The sequence below is a fragment of the Suncus etruscus genome, chromosome 11 (genome assembly GCF_024139225.1).
Source record: "Suncus etruscus isolate mSunEtr1 chromosome 11, mSunEtr1.pri.cur, whole genome shotgun sequence".
NCBI lineage: Eukaryota > Metazoa > Chordata > Mammalia > Eulipotyphla > Soricidae > Suncus > Suncus etruscus.
The window spans coordinates 40,097,830-40,110,593 of NC_064858.1; the positions used below are offsets into that span (position 1 = coordinate 40,097,830).

General features: G+C 44.2%; 1 protein-coding gene and 1 pseudogene across 2 annotated transcripts in view; both read right to left on the minus strand.

The window, feature by feature from the left end:
- Window positions 1-12,764, minus strand: part of ABTB3 (ankyrin repeat and BTB domain containing 3) — a 279,483-nt gene that overhangs the window by 176,103 nt on the left and 90,616 nt on the right. The gene's annotated exons all lie outside the window — the stretch shown is intronic.
- The window catches only part of LOC126022877 (60S acidic ribosomal protein P0-like), a 37,434-nt pseudogene continuing 36,880 nt past the window's right edge, over window positions 12,211-12,764 (minus strand).

Consider the following 12,764-nt stretch of genomic DNA (forward strand, 5'->3'; position numbering starts at 1 on the left):
GGCCACGCCCTGGAAATCAGGCATAGGATTGGGTGTTCTGGTAATAGAAATGTGCATGATTGGTAGTGAAGGGCAAAATTGTGACCATGGAGGAAGTAGCTGAACTTAAGAGATGTCTCAGAAAATTCTAAACTGTGCTGGCGAACATTCAGGAATGTCCCTAGCAGGGAGAGACATCAATGTGGTGCTGACCGTGGTGCTGAAGCCAGGGATGCAGATGGGCCAGGTGGATTTTTGTCTGCTGCAGGTGGATTAGGGGAGGGGACTCTTCAACAGTGCTTAGGTAGCCTGAGTGACACTCTAGCATAATTGACTAACCGGGATAGGTGATTCAATGCTGAGTCACAGTGACATGGTCATTCTGGGGGCACAATACTACTGTGGTTTGGGGTGTGCCTCTAGTACCAGGGATTGAACTTGGGGCCTCATACATGCAGGCCACATGGTCCGCCTTTTTGAGCTGTCTCTCAGACCTAGTGGGAAAAATGTTAGCACCATGATGCTGGATAAGAAGACTCATGTATGTATTTGCATGTGTGTGTTCATGTGCCATGTGTGCATGTGTATAAATGTGCATGTACATGTATTCATATGGGGAAGGGAGTGCCAACATGTTCAGGGAGTCAGACTTTAGAATATAACCAGTACAGCTGATCCAATGAACCCAAGGGAAGCATCAGGCCACAGGCCTATTGATCTTACTTTGGGCATGAGAAGCCACTGCTGGAACTTGCAGCTTGAGTGGGTCTACGCCCAGGCTGGCATTTTTCAAAGCCCACTCTGGTTGTTGTGAGAAATGAGTGGCAGAGGCCATAGCAAGTGGCAAAGGTCTTTGGTCTGGGTCAGGGGAGATGGGGAATGAATAGGGGCGGTGGAAGGAGAAACATCAGGCCACTTGGTTGCCTCATCCCAAACTGAGTGGTTCTCAAGGGGCACAGGATCCCACATATCCACTCTGGAACACCCACAGCGATCCCCAGAAGGGAGTTAAAAGCCTGAACTTCCCCACAAAAAACATCCAGGCATGACAGGGTGAGATTTCTGACCTGTGCACACCCCTCTAAGGAGTGAGAGGCCCCAATCAAGAATGGGGGGGGGCTAATGTGTCTGAATGCTTCCTTAGCCATTCCGAACATTCCCTGAGCTAAAGTTCAGCTCCAGCATGTGTCAAATAGAGACAGCAACCTTATTACTAAGCCAGAACATGTCTGGTGAAGATTACATTCTGGCAGAAGGGAAAACCAGACACTTGAAGTGCTGCTATCTTCAGATTTCAGCACCACTAAAGACCATCACAATTATTAGCAATTTGCGAATGTGGGTGACTATTGTTGTTTTTTTATTGTTCCAGCCACAAATAAATTGTTTGATCTCCAAAGACAAATGGTAACCATGCCTTTCATGGTTACAAAATTTCATTTTATTTCTCAAGAATAAAATGAGACAGTGATGTCTTGCGTCTGCAAAGTACTCTGCCAATTGCTAATTGCCTCCCGTTGGCCAGACAAACTGGAACGAAGGGTTTTTTTTTTTTTTAAGCTGTTGAGAAGTCATTTCTCCTAGTGCATGGCACTCCCAGAGGCCAAGAGCTGTGCAGCTTCTGGTTTCAGGGTATATTTTCCCATCTTTACTGGTACCTCAAAGGTTCTGGTGCAAATGTGTTATGGGGTCTCACTTTTATTGGGAACTTTGGGGACCTTAAGCTGAACTCATGGGGAGGAGAGAAGGGAGAGAGAGAAATAGAGAGAGAGATTGATTTCAGAGGACCACTGCCTTTTTTTATCTGTTGGGAGATGTACTGTCTGAAAGCACAGATATCTGCATTGCTTGGGGACAAAGCATTGAGCATGTAAAGAATATTCTAATGTCTCTGGAGGCTCAGCAGGCATATTTCTGAAAGGCTGGGAGGAGAGAAAAGCAGGAAGCAGCCCCCCTATTCAGCTCTCCATGCCCCATGCCATCTCCAGGTTCCTAATGGGGACAGAATGTTCCTTCAAAAAGACAATCTGCTTCTGTGGCATGTAATCCCCTCACCCCCCTACACACACACACACACACACACACACACACACACACACACACACACACACACAGAGCCTTGGTGACTACTTCTCAGATCGATCACAACCTCTCCACAACTGGCCAAATGTGAAAAAGGGGCACAAGCTGCTCAATCTCTCTTCGTGTTTCTTGAAAAAACAGTGACTGAGGGGTGTGGCAGCAAGGAGGGGGTTTGGAGTTCCCCTCAGTGTCAGAGGACCTGGTTCTTTCACCAAAGCTTGAAGCCCTGTGTAGTTCCATGTTCGAATTTTGTGTGCAGGGCCACCCTGTTAAAAACAACATAAACAAAATGCAAACCAGAGCATGTGGGTTTGAATGACCAGCTCCTGCCAAGACTGGGGAATAAGGGGTACAGGGGTGACAAAAACATAAATCAAAAAACCCTTACCACTGAGACGAGCTGAAAGGCACACCCCTCCTGAGTCCCAGAACGTCCCAGGCATGATCTCTGCAGGAAAAGCTGCTTCACTGATAGGGTTCAGTGATGTTATGGCCAAACTGGTAGCAGCCAGACAGTATATGGTGAGGCTCAGCTCCATAGGGACCCCATGTGAGGCTTTAGTTGGGTGCCCATCCCATCTGCAGTTCCAGCTTTCCCAGGCAAAATGCTCACAGGAACTCAGGGCTAGTTTGGTATCTCTGATATCAAATCCTCAATTATGCAAGGTCAGGAATCCATACACTGAGAAGACAGCGTCTGTGGCTCACTGGCCCAAGTCCGGAGCCCAGCTCGCATTCCTCTCACTTCTCTGATGATTGGAGCAGCTCACCCAAGCACAGAAGTGGGCCTGTGTTCCTACATCATGCTGAGAAACAACTGCGTTTTCCACCTCTTAAATCCAAATTTTTCCCATCCCTGACTGTGTGCCAAACCTGGATAAGATCAGCAGGCAGGGGGAGCCCTTAGAGGCCTGAGTTAGCCACAGGCTTGAATGTGTTCCCTTGGAAAGTCCTCACTAACTCTCGGAATATTCCATAAATTTTAGTCTGGAACATTCCAGAAATCCCAAACACAGAATTCTCCAAAGAGTTGCCACCAATTCTTGTTTAGGCCTCATGGCCACAAAAATAAGGTCAGAAAACACAATTGCATGCTGATGGCAGCCTTGTTCAGCCCAGGCTATCACTCCCACCTCAACACATCTCTTATAAGGCTGTTTTAGAGCCTATCACAATGTCATTGCTGCTTTTATTGCCACTGCTAAACTCTCTTCTCCTAGCCTCATGGCTGGCTCAGGGAGAGTTTTCATGGGGGGTGAGAGTGGGACGCTCCTTCAGAAGGAGAGTTCAGATTCTATTTCTTCTACTCTGTCCTGGGAAGGAATACTAGAATTCCACATGAGAAGCCAGAAAAAAATCATAGTTCTATCCTGGCACCAACAAGCCTCTAAGGGGGGGGGGGGGCTCTGGTGCACCCTGGCACTGAAGGCCTGCCATTTCTGCACCCTTGGGATCCCACACTGCCAGCAGGCCAGTATCATCAGACTGGATTTTGGACCCCTTAAGCACTGGTTGAATGCCTCACTCCCCTCTCCCCAAGAAGCTTCATGTGAGTTCATAAGGGGGAATGAGCAGACAGGGTCTTGTTCTGGAAGAAGAGAGAATCGTAGCATTTTTGAAACTACCTGGTGACATGGTCTAGCAAAAGTTCCAAGAAATATGCCTAGTTTAAGTTCCTAATGAAAAGGCTGACAGGCAGATATGGTCCCTGCTAGGTCAGCTGTGTTCTCACTGTTCGTAGAATCTGCTGTGTCCAGGGCACTCCAGAGGCCCCACTATCCCCAACTCTGCTGCTCAGTTCCCAGAGTTGGTTAAACATCCCCTGCTCACCTACCCCCTTAGAATTAATTCATCTCTAGAACACAAAAACTTCCCGACTAAGCAGCCCTGAGACATACACAAAGGCTCCTCAGACTGTGCTGAACAGATCTGTCCCTTTGGAGGCATCCACTGTGTCAACCTGACTCTGACACACTCTCATTATACTCACTTTGCTCTTTATTACCATTTCTAGCTCCTGTTAAATTCTTTTTACAACCCAATTGATCATATCTCAGCAAGGCCTTTACCACCTCTTCCTCTCCTTTCACCTGGAAATACAGATAAAGAGGATGAACCCTACACTGCCCAATATGGCGGCCCCCAATCATAGTCTATATGTGTGGGAACCACATGATACAAGAGACAGGCACTGCCCACTAAAGCAGACATTTCTTTTTTCTTATTTTCTTTATTTTGGTTTTTGGGCCACACCCAGTGACGCTCAGGGGTTACTCCTGACTATGCGCTCAGAAATCACTCCTGGCTTGGGGGACCATATGAAATGCCAGGGGATCAAACCGTGGCCCATCCTAGGCTAGCACACAAGGCAAACCCCTATGCCCTGCACCACCGCTCAGGCCCCTAAAGCAGAAATTTCTACTCAATAGCACAAGGAGCATTACCTGCCTATCCAGCCATCCCAAGTCAGCAACAATAGGGTAACTAATCAAGGAGGAATAAAATATCTTGCACAGATTCCCCATAAGAACAAAGGGTGTGTATGTCTGAGTGGGGTGGTGGGGTGGTGCTGGAAACATCCCTAACCAGGCCACTTAAGCAAAAGGAATCCCAAAAGAAGGCCTTACATTTGTGTTTCTTAATTTATGCAGCATGACTTGTTTATGGAGCCCCTAAGACAGAATGAATGAGATTCAGATGCAGAGGAGTTGCAGGTGGGCTGCTATTGACAGGAGCTTCTCAGTACAATGTCTCCATAGTTCTGGAAAGACTTCAAAGGATGTGGATTAAAGTCTGGGCCTTGGGCCTGTGTGTGCCAGGTCCAAAGGGTCAAGCAGGAAAACTGGCCCATGTGCACCAATAAAATTCCATACAAATAAATGTGCACCTGTGAAAACTCTGTGACCTTCTCAGATGAGAGGGGATAGATTTTTCTCTGTCTGAAGCCACAGCAGCCCTTAAGGGGGCTATGACTATGACTGGGGGCCGCCATATTGGGCTGTGTAGGGTTATCCTCTTTCTCTGTATTTCCACACCCAAAACTCTCTGCCAGAAATGGCTCAGCTCCACATCTTAAGCTTATCAAACTGCCAAGCCACCAAATATGTTCCAAATCTATAGATCCAACAAATATATCCCAGATCTATAGATCCTGAACCATGTGGCTATAAGTGGCCTGACACACCCCAGAATTTCATAGTAGTATCAGCCCAGTAGGATATCTTATGGGAAAGTTATCTAGAAATATAACAAGCTCAGTGAGCCTAAACAGTTACACAGTTAACTAGAACCAACCACAGCCCAGTAAATCCTTAGACATTGACTTTCGTAACACCATGTAGAGATATGACAATCATTTCAAATTGACCCTTTTTGACCCAAGTTTTGATAATTCCATTTGCCTTTATGTTGTAACAAGAAATACAAGTACATTTTGGGGGCCTGCAAGGAAGTAGGCTAGAGTGGTAAGTGGGAAACTGGGAACACTGGTAGAAAAAAGGTCACATTGATGGTATGATTGGTGTTTGAACATTTAATGCTTGAAAAAAAAACTGTATTCTGAACAACATGGTAAAACATGGTGTTACAATAATTTTTTAAATGTGTATGCCCGGAGCAAGCTTTCCCAGCTGACCTGAGCACTGTAGTGGTTGTCTGGATTCCCCACCTGCAGGTGAGAGATACTGAACAGCTGGTGACACACAGCATGAAGTACAAAGGCTCCCAGGCAATCAGTATAATCAACCACCACTCCACAAAGTGTAATTCTCGTTGGCTCTTGTGATTTCGTCAGGCTCTTGTGGGTCATTGTTTCAAAGAAGAAATGTAACTCAGCAGTGTCCCAAACTTAGGACCACACTCAAACACCACATGGGATAAGGTAGTGACCGAAGGATAGTGCTGATCTAATAATTCACTTGACAACTCCCACTAGAATCAATGCTTTTTCCTCTTCCATATCTCCAACAGCTCCTAGCCCTAATGCAGACAGGCTGCTACAATTCTTGGGACTTTGAGAGTCAGTTTCTATCTTCTGGGTTGTCTCTAACTACTCTGCAGGGGCACCTGAGACTGAAGTTCGTGTCTGGATCCCCAATAGCCTGGCCCAAAAGGCTGAGTAACTGTTAAACATGTTGGGTAACTGTTAGTTTTCCAGGGGCTCACAGCAGTGCTGGGTTTGCTGACACACCCTCCTAAGTTGTCTAATTGTCTTGCCATCTTTGCTCTCCTGTTTTCGGCTCCCTTAGAAAGCTCTAGCACTCAAAGAACCTGACCGCAACAACTGTGATTGTAAAGAGCTTTTACTGGGACTACAGCGAAAGACTTTGGGGTTAGACAATTTAGTATGCCTCAAGCCTGTGGTTGGTCTTATGCCAGGGTGCTTTAGGGTAAGGTCTCCTTGTTTTTAGGCCAAAGGTTTTTCTTTCTATTTTCATCATATTTTTCTGTGCCTATGCAAAACACATACATACACAAAGCACACAAACACACAAACACCCTGTCATGCACACTTTTTTAAAAATTATTTATTGTATTTTTTTAATTTCTTATCTTTTATTTTATTTTTTTTAATTTCTTATCTTTTAAATCTGGGCTCCTGCCTTCTTCATAGAACCTTGGGCCACACATTATTTTATTTTGCCACATATTCCCACATTTTTCTATAAAACAAAGAGGAACAGAATAAAGAAAGGCTGGGGACCAGGGGCCAAGTGGTCTCGGATGCATTGGTATGGAAAAATAAGAACAGAACTAAATATCCAAGCAAAAGTCAATGATAATAGAATCAAGGGACCTAAACTTTAACAATCTAAACTCAAAGGGGCCTATTACACTGGCATGCCAGGGGCAAAGGGTGGTGGGATAGGATGCACTCTGTGACCATTAGTGGAGGGAGGTTGATACTGGTGTTGGGAAGAGCCCTGACTCATTGTATATCTGAAATTTGACTATGGAGGACTCTTAGGATCACAACTGTTTCAATAAAATAAAATTTAAGAAAAAAAGAGAGATAAAGCTCTAGCATCAAGGTCTGTGTCTGGGCTATTCCCCCGAACCATATTGAAAGCACCAATAAAAGTTCAGAGGAAGCCAAGGCTACAGCTCAACAGCACAACACTTGCTCCACATGTGTAAATCCTGGAGTTCAATCCCTGGCACTGCAGAATAAGCACAGCTCTGATGTGCAGGCGACTCTCCTACTATTCCCATACAGTCCTGTCCACTGAGTCCAGAGAAGCCTTCCTGAGTGGCCTGTGGCCTTAATTTCTTCCTCCTCCCTCTCCTCTTTGCAGATGTGTGGGTGATTACAACGTCTAATGATTCATTCTCATGATTTGGGTGAATCCATTTGAACCAGCTGACTGCCCTCCACTGTGCTGCTTAGCAGGTGTGTGTGCCTTGCTCTGCTGTGAAGCAAAGCTGGCAAACTAGGGTGCTTGTTTATGAGTGAGATATGAACAAGAAGCTCTGCACAGCAGAATCTCTTTAAGCAGGATTGTTGAGGGTGCATGGAGTGGTGTGGGGACTATTCTTTAGGCAGCCTGGCAGATACAGATGCCAGCAGTGAGCACTGATTGGGTCCGGGAATGTGCATTTAAGCCACTTCTCCATTCATCCACTCAAGCTGCCCATGAGACAGGTCACTAGACTTGGCTAACATTTCTCTAATGAGCACAGGGATTATATCAGCTCATCAGGCACAAGTTTTATTATTATTGCTATTATTACGATTATGATTATTTTTGTTTCAGCCATGCCTAGACTTTATGCAGTGCCTGGGATTGAACCCAAGTTGGCTGCATGGAAGGCAAATGCTTAACCCTTGATATTGTCTCTCCAGGCCATCAGGTACCAGTTTAAAACATGCATAAAGATAAAGAAATGCCAGGGCCTTTGTAGGTGAAGAGGAAGGTACATTCTTCCATAAGACTTTGGGGCCTGTTCCCTTCTTTTTAGGGCTTAAGGGTTTTAGAATGAGTGAAAATGCATGATAGGGTTTTATACTTAAATCAGTTTAGATCACAATTTCCTCACTCTATCATTCCTTTAGTTAGTTTTTTTGTTTTGTTTTGTTTTTTTGTTTTTGGGCCACACCCGTTTGACGCTCAGGGGTTACTCCTGGCTATGTGCTCAGAAATCGCCCCTGGCTTGGGGGGATCATATGGGACGCCGGGGGATCGAACCGCGGTCCGTTCCTTGGCTAGCGCTTGTAAGGCAGACACCTTACCTCTAGCGCCACCTTCCCGGCCCCTCTATCATTCCTTTAGAAGGCAGCTTTCCTTCCTGATCCACATTTGTCTCCTCAGGGCGCAACATGACCTTTGACCTAGGCTCCCTTACCCTCCACCCTGAAACCTGGTCTACAGAGGAGGGTAAAACAGGTAGAGGAAGGTGAAATAATCTCAGATATGGTGGTCACACTATATGATTCGAAAATACTAGATAATGCCAGAAAAAAATATCACAGTGTGCCAGGTGGGAGGGTTTACTTTCTTAAAAAGCATTCCTCTGAGTGAGAGGTGACTGAGATAAGACTGCACAGGGGATTAATAAGCAGCTTCTAAAGTGCTTTGCCACCCGCTGGTGAAAGTAGAAGGAGCACAGAAATTCAAGTGAGTGGTGTGAGTCATTTTCTCCACTCAGAAGTGCAGCCTCACTCGATCTGTTGGGCCTCACCTGCCAGTCATGCAGGTCAGGGGCATTGAATCATTCACTCAAAATATCCAGAAGAAGGCTGAGTACTTCTGGACTCATGTGTTTGCACGGTGTTTGTGAGAAGGGAGAGCTTTTCCATTTATATGATAAAGTTAGCATAACCTCAGAACCATAGATAATGATGTGTTGTGAAAATCATCATAATAAGTCTTGACTAAGAATTCCTTCTAATAAGAAATGTAGTTTAATATTAGAAGATAATAGAGTTCTACCACACTGATTGATCTGAGGAAATGAGTTTTCTCTGTAGGTGACTAAAGGTTTTTCATAATCTAAGATTCGAAAAGCTAAGAGTAAATAATAGTTTCTTCCTGTTGTCGGGGTATGTGACTCTAGCTAATAATCAGCATCCTATTTAATGATGAAACACTTGAGATGTACCAACTAAATTGAGGCATAGGAAAAAGTGGTCTGTCTCCATTACTGTTCAAATTATTCTGGAAGTGTAGCCACTAGATAAAGAAAGATAAATTGCTGGATGGCTGAGAGATGGATGACTAATTGGATTAACAGGATTAGTGGACAGACGGATGGAAGGATAGATGAAAGATGGATGATAGATATTAGAAAGAAAAGGCCCAAACAGTGATTATATGAAAGATGGTGATTATTGCAGAAAGCTACAAGGCAAAGAATACTGTATAATACTGATAATTATATGATTAATTGCACAGGCATTTTTATTGAAAGGAAGGGCTTGGATCACAGCTAGTGGTGCTCAGGGATCACTCCCAGCAGTACTTGAGGAATCATTTAAGATGTCAGAGATTGGTCCCATAGTGGTTACATGCAAGGCCAACATCTTACTTACACTATTTATCTAGACCCCTGTACAAACCTTTGAAGTAAAATACTACAACAACAAATGACAAAAACAAAACCTCCTTTGGGGATGGGCATTTGGACCTCATCTGATTATGCTCAGGGTTTCAACTTGCTTCTGTGTTCAGGGATCACTCTTTATATCCTCTGAGGACTATATGCCATGCTGAGTATCAATCACACTGTACCAGCATATGCAAGTCAAGATTATTAACCCTCATACTCTTTCTCTGGTCCAAAAATCTTTTTATACTTTGTTTTTGTTTTGGGGCCATACCAGTACTGCTTCTAGCTCTGTACTCAGGGATCACTCCTGGATGGCTTGAGGGACCATATGAGGTGCTAGGAATCAAACTTGGGTTAGCCATGTGCAAGGCAAGCATTCTACTTTTTGCACAATAGCTTGCTCCCTATACCTTTAAAATTATGACTAGAAATACATTTTGGAGAATTCATCTGAGATGCACAGGCAAGTACTATGTTCAAAAATGTTTAAGATTATGCTTTATGATGTATTAAAGTACAAATTCATACGCAACTTGTATATTCAACAAAAGAGAACTAGGTAAAGAAACCTTGATTTCTCTAGGAGATGGATGATACATGAAAATCTAGGATATCATGATGTATTCCTACATGCTAAAAAGGAAGAATGCAAACAGTATGCTGAGTCTCATTTGCTTTCATAAAGTACAGCCAAATGTAGAGAAAACAGACTAGAAAGATCCCCTTCCCCATGTGTGAAAATGATGGTCCTGGCTTTTGTTTAACCCATCTTTGTGCTTATTAGTGATTAATTTGAAAACAAACATGCTAATTAAAACTGATCTGACACACTACTTACAAGTAGTAAATGTTTGTGTGTTTGGTAAAGACATGACTGGAGCTCAGAAAATGACATCTGCAATAGGTACCCAAATGTCAGACCCAACAAAGCCTAGCCACAAACCAACTTGGGTTAACAGCTTTCTCTGCAGTATGGCTGCCCTGAAGCACATCTATCAATGAAGCACCACCAAATCTATACAGTCATTAACCAAACTATTGTGCACACTAAGCCCTAAGGCAATGACCAAAATCTTATAGACTCCCATTCACCTATGGGAGACTAGTAGAATGTCAAGATATGGGCATTTTCCATGTAGCTGACCTTGCAACTGAACATTGGCAAGTGAGGACAAATACTGGAGCTATAGAGATCCCAGCCTGAAGGGTGAGGAGCCATTTGGGCCAGCTGAGTGGATGAAGACAGCTTTGATTCTTCATATACTAAATTTCCTACCTCTTTGTAAAGAGGATAGACCACGTAAGAGGATGAAAATGTAAGAATAGCAGTGGGTAAAGTGCTGTGGCTGACCAGTTGTCTAGGAGGATGGCAACTAAGTTCTTATTTCAAGTCTAAAGGAAGAGAACAATCTGGGGTATGGAATTGAGTTTCCAAAAGATAGAGGAAAGGAAGAAAAATCCAAAGAGAGGGTAGATTGTGGCCAAGAGTCACCACAGCTCAGGCTGTGGTAAGTGAACTCAACTAGTACAGTAGACAGGAGTAGGGTGAATGCCAACTAATTTCCGTACTTAAAATAAAAAAAAGCAACCCTAGGCCCATCCTCTGACTGTTTTCCCTCTCTCTTCCCTCTTTTTTCCAATATCTTGCCTCCTATTCTACATGAAGGCTTGTTCTGGTAACCTAAAACAATACAACAACCAAGAGAGTTACATTTAATATGTAACCTCCTCTCCCCCAGCCTGTTTCCTCATCTATGTCAGAGGACTGAAAAGAGCAACCCGTGTGTGTGTGTGTGTGTGTGTGTGTGTGTGTGTGTGTGTTAAATAAAATTCTTTGGAAGATATCACAGTGCCTGGCACCCAGCAAGCACTCACCTACCTTAGATTTTGTTACTTTTTTCTTAATTTGGCTTTTTTCCTATGCGCAATAATTCAGTTTGGAGCTCTCATCACACCCAATTAACTTTACGGCTTGGAACTGGAGGTGAGCCCTTGATTTACAGGGCAATTCTGAGAGATATTACAAGGAAATGGAGACTGAGATACAGGGATGCTTTCATGAGTGGGTTCTACTATGATCAACTGAGATGTAGCCTTACTGGGGACCCTCTGAGAGGCTGTGGAACACCCCAGCAAGAGGAAGAACTCTGAATATCTCCCCACCTGTTCCTATCCTCCACAGGCTGAGCATGACCCTTCTGGAGAAACTCTCAACACTTTGCAGCTTGGGCACAAGCTGAATGTCCTGGTGCCAGAGCATAAGCCAGACAGCTGTGCAAGAGAACTGGCAGGAAGCATAAGGCATGGGTGTGGTACCTACAGCACCATCACAGGAGGTGGGAGAGGTGTGCCAAACAACAGAATCTCTGGCTGCTGATTTGGCTAAAATCTATGAGCCATTTCAGTTAGCCAGAATAAGGCAGAGCCATCTTCCTTCATGCCATTCATTCTCTTGATCATTTTTGCTATCGTCAGTCAACCATACATCAAGTTTCTGTTGTGTACCCATTTACTGACTGTGGTGCAGTGAGATGCTATGGGGGCCAAAGAGGAAAAACTCTCAAAGGCAGAGGAAAACAGGAGAGACATTACAGGTGGGAGGACTTACTTGGACAAGACCAGGAGGTAGTAGAAGTCCTCCTGATGGTAGAACTGGAGCACAGGGAAAATGTGGTGGAGAAAATGAGGGTGAGTGGTGGGGCCTTCCAGAGAATTCTGCAGGTGCTAATCTTCTGGGAACATGGCAGGTACAAGGCGAACACTTAATCCATTCAAACTTTCAGAATTAGATTTTAATTTGTAAGGCCCTGGGAACCAGCCTACGTTTTCTAAAGAGAAAAGTATGAGGATTTCAAAAGGAGGCTGTAGTGTGCTAAACAATGGTCCCCAGGGAGGTCCATGTCATTATCTTCAGATCCATGACTTTACAGCCTTATGGCATAAATTTACTAGCAGGTGAGAGTAAATTCAAACTCTTGAGAGGTGATTATCCTGGATTATCTGGATGAACTAAATGAAATCATAGGGTTCTAATAAGGGAGATTCAGTAAGATGAAAGGGCAGAGAGAAGGCACCAAAGATAAGGTGAAGATAAATGATGCAACCACAAGCCAAAGAAAGCTGTCAGCCTCCAAGCAAAAGAAGAGGCAAGGAATGGG